Here is a 10,125-nt window from a genome sequence, read left to right as displayed (position 1 = left end):
GATCACTGTCCTTCCACGGTTACTGTGGAAACGGCTGTTGGAAGATGCTGCCTGGACAGATAGATGCATGAGGGATGCTCGGGGTGCCTCAAATTGCCCCAAACCACCTTTTGCTTTGTTATATAAAAAAAAATAGCCCTATTACAACTGATCTATAGGTTTATTGTTAACATTTTTATTTGTACTTGTGGAATTGAATTATATGATACATTTATTTGGCAATTGATGACCTTGTAGGCTTCTCCAATAACCGAAGGAGAATTCTTCCCATCTCTTTATAATGCAGCTCACATCCCCTCCCTTTGTAAGTCTTTCAGCCCTTTACGAGGGCATGTCTGGGTCCTTCCTTACACAAAACCTTGAGCTGCACAGGGCTGCGGATCAATACATCCTCCTGAAATGGAGAATGGAAACAAACAACCTGTGTGTTGAAGTCCACAAGGAATGAATGATCCCTACATGAGTGTTTTGCTCTCCTCCCTGATGTCCCACTGGTCCTGGGTGAGGTTGAGAGTGCCCCATCCCTCCCAGCTTCAATTCAATAGTGTTGACACCTGAGAACTGGACCAATGCTGTATTAGCCCTATAGCCTGGCCTCTGGCTGTAGGCCAGATGGAAAGATAGACCAGACTGTTAACTGGATGCCTGAGAGGGGTGGGACGGGGCTGAAATTAGACATGCAGATACGACTGTTTTTTTACCGTGTAACACAATCTATTATTGTTTGCCATTTGCCGGTAAATTATCACTGTTTTTTTCTTGGTAGCAACAGACAATTTAAAAGTCACGGGAGGGAAGCTCGCCCATCCTCTGAAGCCTGAGAAAAATCATTAAATCACCAAGTCTGGAGGCAGCGGTCACCATTGATGTGAAGAGAGCCAGAGCTGCTCTTTGTGCTACTGATACATGGGTGGGGGCGAGACACTTACTGATGATGCTTAACAGCGAGGGTTTCTCTTTCCATCTTTTAAAAGCCGTCCCTTCTTTTGAAGATGTTTAAAGATGAACTTGAGGCAGTGGGACTCAGGTGGGTTAAGCTAATGCAAGTCAACTCTGGTTTGTTGTGGCCGGGTTGACTCGGTGGGTAGAGCAGGCGCACGTGTACCTAGAGGTTTATGCCTCGACGCAGAGGTCCAGGGTTGGATTCCAACCTGTGATGATTTCCTGCATGTCTCCCCCCCCCCCCCCTCTCTCCCTTTTCTCCTCTAGCTGTCGTGTCAATTAAAGGTGGAAAAGGTAACGGCATGGAGAACTTGCAGTGTATACGGTCACATTCAGAGGCTTTGTTGTATCAGTTCAGCACAGGCTTCAGGCCCGTTGATCACACCAGAAAGTGGTTCTAAAGGCTTGGTGACAAAATGATTGCTTGCAGGGCTCGGTTTGGCACCCCAAAATTCACCAAAGTTGAACTTGATCCAAAAATGTGTTGTGGATTTAGTTTTTTTACTCAAGTGAATCCAATGATTGTGGCAATGGCATTTCAATGAATTGATTTTGTTATGAATTTTTGTTGTTTTAAATGCCGGTGTGATTGGGTGCTTAACAATCCCCTCCTCAGCGTGTGCATGAGTGTGTGCCTACACACACATTATATATCATATTGTGTACATGAATCCGTTGGCAGCTCGCCCAGTTTCCCGATGATGTAACGGCTCCCAGAAGCCATCGGGGTCGTGTTACTTTGTGCACTTACATTTGCTTCAGGCATAGAGGAAACACATATACCTCCTAACCACATGGTGTCCTGGAAACATTCACCTTGGATGAGCTCCGTGTTGAGTCACAGAACACGTCAGGCTACGTAGATGTGCCATATTGTCCTCCATGGTCCTCCCCCTCAGGCTGGTAGTGCTGGCAGAGACAGAACTCCCTCCTGCTGCCTTTCTTTCTTTACTTAATCCTCTTATAAATAGGCCACTGTGTCTATTTTACAGGCAATAAAGCAATGTGTTTTGAGCGTGTCGGTAAGGTTCAGGGGGTGAGCAGGAGGGCAAGGGGTCTCCCATGGTGGCAAAGGTCTGGTCTTTAAGACACTGCAACATGGTGATCCACCGCTCTTCCACTTTATGATGTATCTGTTATTTAGCTTTTCCGTCTCTCCTCTCTCCCCTCCTGTGGCGCTCAGTCTGCGCCAAGACGAGCCCAAAACAGTAGGAAGATAAATGGGGACAGGGAGCCAGTGAAGGGGAAAAAAAATAGATTTATATTGCACTGCTCATGGGGGCTTTTAGAAAATGTAGTTGGTGCACCTTTTCATAGAGTGTTCCTTTGAGGCAGAGAGAAAGCGAGAGAGGAAGATGTGTTGACCTGAACAGCTCTCTACTGGATGAAAGCATTACCCAGAAGCCCTTTGTTTTGGCCCACGAGACCACTCCTGCTGTTGCCTGCGAGGTTTATACCGCCAGCGATGATGAACTGTAAATCCCTCATGGCCTTATAGTTTTGGGGAAATATATAGAAGAATGAATAGATGGATTAAAGTTTGAACCTGGATTGATTAATCTCATCCTGCACGCCATTCAAATGCAAAGAGCTGCAACCATTCAAAGATGGAAATGTTCACGTTGCCTCAAGCTGGCAGAAAGAAACCCTCTCCTGTTTGTGTCATTATGTCTGTGTTTATTTTGAGCCCATGGCTAACATTCCTGTTTTCTTTCCATCTCTCCTCATGTCTGCTTCCATGTGACTGCGGCCATTTCCATCAAAGGTAAGCTTAGATACATTTCCACTGCCTTGATTCAAAGCAAACACATTTACTTTGAGGACATGGGAAATGCCCAGCTTTTTGCTTCACAGTAAGACTTGTAGCTTCAGTATCAGCCGGCTGCTTGACCTTTTTAAAGCAAACTTTCGATCGAGTAGGATCCTAATGAAGAGAGGTGCTGACTGGGTTAGAATATACATAACAATAGTACAAACTGTAATCCAGGTACATTTAGTTTTTTTAGCTGGAAAAATACACAAGAAAACCATAAACGTACAACACTGAAACAAATTGGTGTACACTGCTGCAAATAACGGAACCAGATGGGTTGATAATCGTATAACAAAACCGTGTCAACTGGTAAGATAGAACAATAACAAGGCACTTGTCAATGCAAAACAAAGCAATTACAGACACAAGAGGCAACATCATTTCATGTGCAAATTAAGTAATCTAAATGTAGTGGGGATAAATGAGTCCCTGCTTTGATTTGAGGCTCTTTATTATTCCATTCTGTGATGTTCTATTCGCAAGTTCCTCAAACTAGTGTTGTTTTTGAAGGCTGACACTTCTGTCTTTGCACTGAAGTTGTTGATAAATAATTCAACAATCAACAACACCTCTGCTAATAAGTTTTGGGGGGGGGGGGGGGGGGGTTCCTGCATAATATTAGTGGATTGTTGTTTTATATAATTAATATAGCAGTCATTTTCAAGAGCTCCTGGCCCAATCCAGCAGAGATTGCAGCTCAAAAAGCTCATCATATGTAGAAATCTTAAACTTTACAAAGGTGGGCCGTATTGCACTGTTACGGTATTGGATAGCATTATAAAGTGAAAGTTTAACTAATACATTGGTAACTCAGTATAAACCTTAATGTGGTAATGATAAGCGTAAGCTGACAGACGAACTTTAGCTTGCAAGTTTGTGATGCATAAAGTGGTTGCTTACCCTTGCACAGACCACCTCTTTACTTCTATGGCGTCAGACTGTCTTTAAGAACCTCTGCAACTGTTAAAAAATATGTCAAAAAAGGTGGCCATTAAAGTAACATGGCAGGTTGCCCAGTGCAGCCTATATGTGGGGAAATACTAAACCCCTATATAATGCAAGCTCTCTCTTCTCTGTAGAGGAGAAGCGACTAAAGGGCAGAGGGAACAAAAATATCTGAAAGGGCACCAGTATAGCACTAATGTGGCCTGTGTGGGGTGGGTATGCATGGCAACGATTATGGGATAGCAGCCTTACCGTGGTTTCCCAGGCAGACAGGAGAACTTAGACAGGAAACAGCATTGTCCAATCGTGCTTAAAGACGAGACAGTCTCTGACAGAAAGACAGGGAGGGCTCCAGCTTCACAAACAGGTAATTGGCTGTCGGCATGGGGATCGACTCAGCGTGAGACTTGATTCTTTATTCCACACACACACACACACACACACACACACGCACACGCACAAAAACCTCTCTCTTCCTCTTGCTTCCTCCCCTATTCACCTTTGAGAGAATTGCCTATAACAACAGCTGCTGCCCTGCACCCAGTTAGTATTCACACACAGCCAAGCAAGCCAATTAGTGGCCTTAGAGCGTATAATTGTGTGTGTGAGTGTGTGTGGAGGTGTCATTTCGTTAAGTCTCAGGGGGTCGCGCCACCTCCTGCAGTGAGGTGTCTCTCCCTAGAGTGTGAGTGACAGTACACTTGGAGGGAGGCCATTGTGTCAGTCAGGCCTCACTGGTTTCCAATGCTGTTTACATTTAAGGGGAAAGGAGACCAGTATGATGTCGTCTGTGTGTGTTTACTGGAGACTAAATGACTCATAACCCTCCCATTCCATAAATGGTGGGAAAATGTTTTTAATAGTTTGGTCAAGTTTATGGACTTTTTACTTAAAGGACGGTTTTTGTGTTATGACAGGTTGAAGACTTTGAAAAGTTGTATCTAACTTTTGGACAAACCCATTCATGTAGCGCTACAGTCTTCCAACATGTTATGTAGGGTAGGGTCATTTTTTTGCTGTTGATTTCCCATTTCTTGTTTGCCAGAGCAAAATCACTCTCCTTACAATTCAGGAAGTGCTGTAAAGAGGAGTACTTCCCGCACTCAAGAGGACAAAGCATCCTTCCATTATAAGAGGAGAGAGAGTGAGTAGTGCTTTAAATGTCTGGTCAGAGACATCAAACTACAGGGCCTTTCCTCAAATCATGTGATACTCTTACTAACTAACTTACTCCAACAAAGTGACTACTGACTACACATTTGGGGGGGGAAACAGATCTAAATTAAGGCTAGGACAGATCCTTCAGTAGTACCATTAAAGTATAAGAGCCCTCAAATATGTCACAGATTATTTATTACACAGACCTTTATTCATTTTAAGAAATAATTCAATCGTAACCCGAGTAAGGCAGTACCCTGATTATAGTAGTATTGTCAGAAACACGGTAGAGCTAACTGTTCCAATGAAAAGGAGTATGATAAGCTCAAGAAGCACTGGGTAGCTCACCTGGTAGAGCAGGCGCCCATATATAGAGGTTTACTCCTCGACACAGCGGACGCAGGTTCGACTCCCCCTGCGGCACTTTGCTGCATGTCATTCCCCCTCTCTCTCCCCTTTCATGTCTTCAGCTGTCCTATATAAATAAAGGCCTAAAATGCCCAAAATATAATCTTAAAAACAAAAAGAAACACAGCGGACTTCATCATCTGTCTTTTGAATTACTAATTTCATTCTGATGGGCTCCAAAGTGTATTCTTTTGGAAAATCAAGGCTTTTATTTAGTATCTAACGCCTTTTGCTTTCTGGACTAGCGTTAGCTTGAAAAACAAAAGCCATCAAAGTCCATTAATCATGGACTCTTAACTCAGGTATCAAGAGTACAAAATTAGTCATGATCGATATTTAAATGAGCACATTTTAGGTTTTTTTTCTGAATTAGTGTGTTCAAGATTGCAGGGTTGCATGTATTTTGGCACAAATATAGGTCTTTTTTTTCCCTATCACTCAGATTATTGAGTAAAAATAGGAGCTCTCCTCATCCCTGTTTTCACTTATACGTTCATGTCACTGGCAAAATTGGTCTTGTATTGAATTCTAGCTGGTGCTGAAATTTCTCATTTCATTTTAAAGAAACATGCTGTTAAAGAATAAGTGTTTTGTTTGGATTTAAATCCATGTCTGTTTTTAGGTTGTAGTGGTGCATGTGGTCAAAAACCATTGTTTTGGGTGAATGGCCACTTCACATCTGTGTGAGTCTGTCCATTAGGCTGTGTAGACAAGGTCACTCTGTGCTTGAACGGCTTCCTAGTAATTGTCATAACCAGCACTGAGCATCCATACAGACCATCAAATAGTCATCAAATAGAGATACCATAAACAAGTGAACCTAGTTATTTTTCCTCACTGACTTCTGAAAAGGAACCTTGAATCTCCACTGAGCCTGGAGCTAAGAGGGGGAGGGAGCTTGAGTTGGCTGGTCACGATCATTGCTGGTCTAGCCGTAGTCTGTAACTCCATACACTGACATCCTCATTAGACCAGAGCCCTGAGCAGAAACAGACCATCCACATGAGAGCTGTCTAGTTGATCCCCAGGATATTCAGAGGCAAATACACATAAAAAATAAAAAAAATATTGACATGCATCAGACACAATCTCCATTTTGTCTCTCTCTCTATTTCTCTTAAGCTCTACCTCCCCCTTTCAGTTCTTGGGTTTCATCCTTCAGTACGTATTCAACATGGACATTTGTAGAACAGATGTAGAGATGGATAACAGCTGCTGTTCTGCTCCGAAGTGTATTCCCTTCTTGGAGGTTGATGATAGAAAGACATCGACCTACTACGTCAAGATAAGGTTCCTGGAAAAGTAATAGGATAAAAAGTAATCAAGATGGTTTTCCATAGATGATTATGATCGTTCGTAAAGGATTCCTTTTGGCAGTACAGCCGACAGACCGAGACCGGCCTATTCTTTCAGTAAGACTTTAGATTCTTTAGGTCTATCAAGGTGAAAGCCTGCTGATACCTTGGAGCCTTTAATTTGTTTGAGCAGGAAGGTCGTACATTGGTCCACTTGTACCCACCATCTTAAACCCATTTGTGTTGGTGTTTATCAGTCACACTTATCCCCACGGAAGTCTGTCGTCCTGTCCTATCTTAGATCCTCGCCTTCACCGTGTTAGTGTCTAGATGCCTATCAACCGGTGCAGTACCTGGACAAACACTCCACACAGTCACGACGTGGACACACCAAACATTGAATTTCCTGTCCAGAGACCCCTAATCTACAGTACATATTCGGTGGTGAGCCTCCAGTCACCTGGTTTTAGTTGATAAAGCCAGCGCTGCCTGATTTCTTTCCTGCTTGCAGTGTGAACACAAAACACTCTTCTCAACACGTAGGTGTGAAGGGTGAACAGAGCTGAGCTGTTGAATTGCAAAAAAAAAATAAAAAACATAATCACCTTGACCGTGTTCAACTCCATCTGAGTGGGTGGAAACACGACAAGTGGCGTGTGTTGCCAAGTAACGCCGCCACTAAGTAGTTGTGTGATCGTCCATAATAATGGTGGTTTTATGTCGCAGATTTACAGCAAAGGCATTTAGCAGACACTATACCCTGGTATTCTATTTATATTATATTTATATATCTCTTAATTTGATAAATCTAGGCTTTGCTCAGTACTTGCAGCAGCTAGTTATCCTTCATCAGTATGTATCACTGCGCTACAGCCAGCACCTGATAGTCTCTAGAGTTAAAGATTCATGACTAATTGGAACATGCAACTAAATCAGATATTCCTTTAACATGTCTGGCAGTAAAAAAAGGAGACATTTTTGAGTGATCTCTCTCTCTCTCTCTCTCTCTCTCTCTCTCTCTCTCTCTCTCTCTCTCTCTCTCTCTCTCTCTCTCTCTCTCCCTCCCCCCCATTTTAACTTTAGCACTGCCATGTGAAATAGATGCAGCTCTCTCTATGCTAATACAAACATTGCTTTCAAAGCTAAATGCTGAGCCTCACTGGGGGTCAGCTACATCCTGCCCATTCCTCGGTTATTCAAAAAATTGGAGGCACTGCAAATGTCATGCCCCCCCTAAGGCACACACAATGTCATCTCATGAGATTTGAAAGTGGCACTTATGCTGCAATGTCCAATTGATATACGACAAGCATAACAAGATTGATAAAGCGATGTAAAGTTACTAATGTGGACGCGACGTTAGGCAGCGGTAATGTTAGACCACCAGCTCCTGTGTTCTACAAGGTGAACTTACTGTTTTTGTCAAAGGAGTGTGGCGGATTTGATATAAAGGCTTCAATTCCTCAATTCAAAGGGCTGTCTGATGGCAAGGTAAAGCAGTGAAAATATTCTAAATATAGCGTAAACTTAGCAGTACATATCGCTCTATTCAAAGCCACCAGACATCTTATCTCTGCTTCGATCGGTTATTTTGAACTAGGGCTGCAACTAACGATTATTTTCATAGTCGATTAATCTGTTGATTTTTTTTCTCGATTAATCGATTAGTTGTTTGGTCTCTAAAATGTCAGAAAATGGTGAAAAATGTGGATCAGTGTTTCCCAAAAGCCCAAGATGACGTCCTCACATGTCTTGCTTTGTCCATAACTCAAAGATATTCAGTTTACTGTCAAAAAGGAGAGAAGAAACTAGAAAATATTCACATTTAAGAGGCTGGGATCAGAGAATTTTGACTTTTGTCTTAAAAAATTACTCAAACCGACTAATTGATTATCAAAATAGTTGGCGATTAATTTAAGAGTTGACAACTAATCGATTAAACGATTAATCGTTGCAGCTCTATTTTGAACCAAAGGTGAACCAAAGTTTGTGTTATTGTGACTTTCGGAGCCGACCTAACGTGGCATCTACAGCAGTACATTGCTTAGCTCTTCCTGTCTGCTTCTCCAAACATGAGGCCATGTCAACCGCCATCCAAGTTTCTGTACTACATACTTACTCTGAACAAAATGTGAATGCTTGTATTTGAATACATAAGGAACACTACTAGGAAGCTACAGAATGATATTAAAACCACTAGCTGGGCAGTCTTTTAACTATAAGATATCAAATGATCTAGACACAAATGGCTAGTCTAAATCTAACAGTACAGATCTGAACATGAAGTACAGAAATAGCCCTCCACCTTTCCTTGTTTTTCATGGCTGTGCAGATGGACTACCTGCTGGCTTGCAAACATGACGGCACAGAGTGCTTTTTTAATTAAAAGATAATACAACCTAATTATAATTATTTGGGTTGCAGATGCATGAAAAACAACAGGAACTGTGTTGGAACGACTCACTGTCTCTTTAACTCTCATAATGGGATGCTTTTGATGTCAGATTTTATTTAGATGACACTATTTCTCATTAAGTGTACAATTAGTTCCTCGTGTGTCATGTCTGCTCTTAGCTAGATTTTTTTTCCCCTCACCGGTGTTTGGGCCTGGTGGTGTGTTTTGAATTAGGGAGGCTGGGTTAGGTTTTCTGCATATTTGTTGCAGTTTTAGCATTTTGTATGTAAGATTGCTATTGCAGCTGGATGTTCAAAATATGTAGCATTAATGGAGAAAATAAAGTTGATGCATCTCCATATCTCCTTTTTGTTTTGGACAAAGCCAATTTGTTCAGTTCTCTCTCACACACACACACACACACACACACACACACACACACACACACACACACACACACACAATAACGTATAAGCACTGTAGAAAATAAAGCAAATGCATCTTTGCTTTGCTTAAGACTACATGTGTGCTGCAACTTTTTGCTCTTGTGTTTACAGAGTCAATAGATTCATAAAAACACACACTCGCACACCTATGTGGTCCACAGTCACAGGGACCTTTCTTTCAGCAGGAGAGACTCCGGTGACTGCAGTTACAGTACACGTCTGTCCAGGTTGTGGCTAATTAAACTGTGGTGACTACACTGAGCTCACTCTGCAGAGCCAGCCAAGCTCTGCTAGGAAACCTTCACCACAGAGCTGACTGGTCCTGGAAACAACCTGGTTGCCAGGCTTGTTTGATTTCCTCCTGCCAGCATCAACATCTGTGTGTTTGAGCGTGGGAGGAGGGGAAGGAGACACGCTGTAGATATGGAAAGGGCCAGGAGGCCACCCATATCTTAAATCCATTTTTCTGAATGAAATGAGAAAGGTGGATATGCATTCTTGCCTTACTTTTCGAGTTTGTTGGTCAAAGGTCTGGTGTTGTTTGTGTCTTTTTTCAGCTTCAGTCAAGGACATGGCCTCAGGGAGCACTAGTACAATAAATACTCTTTCACAGTTGCTCGGATAAGGATATTGCGGATTGCTCTTACCAGAGGGATTCAGTAAGCTTTTAAAAACGCGCTTCCAAAGGCCAATGGTAGATGGACTGTTGTACTGTGATGGAGA

The 10,125-nt window shown here is 42.4% G+C and overlaps 1 protein-coding gene across 3 annotated transcripts in view; it reads left to right on the top strand.

Moving 5' to 3' along the window:
* The window catches only part of ptk7b (protein tyrosine kinase 7b), a 78,520-nt gene that overhangs the window by 26,491 nt on the left and 41,904 nt on the right, over positions 1-10,125 (top strand). The window lies entirely within an intron of this gene.

The sequence above is a fragment of the Sander lucioperca genome, chromosome 15 (assembly GCF_008315115.2).
Source record: "Sander lucioperca isolate FBNREF2018 chromosome 15, SLUC_FBN_1.2, whole genome shotgun sequence".
Classification (NCBI taxonomy): Eukaryota; Metazoa; Chordata; class Actinopteri; order Perciformes; family Percidae; genus Sander; species Sander lucioperca.
Note: the sequence above shows the minus strand (reverse complement) of the source record. Positions and strands in the feature narration are given on the sequence as shown.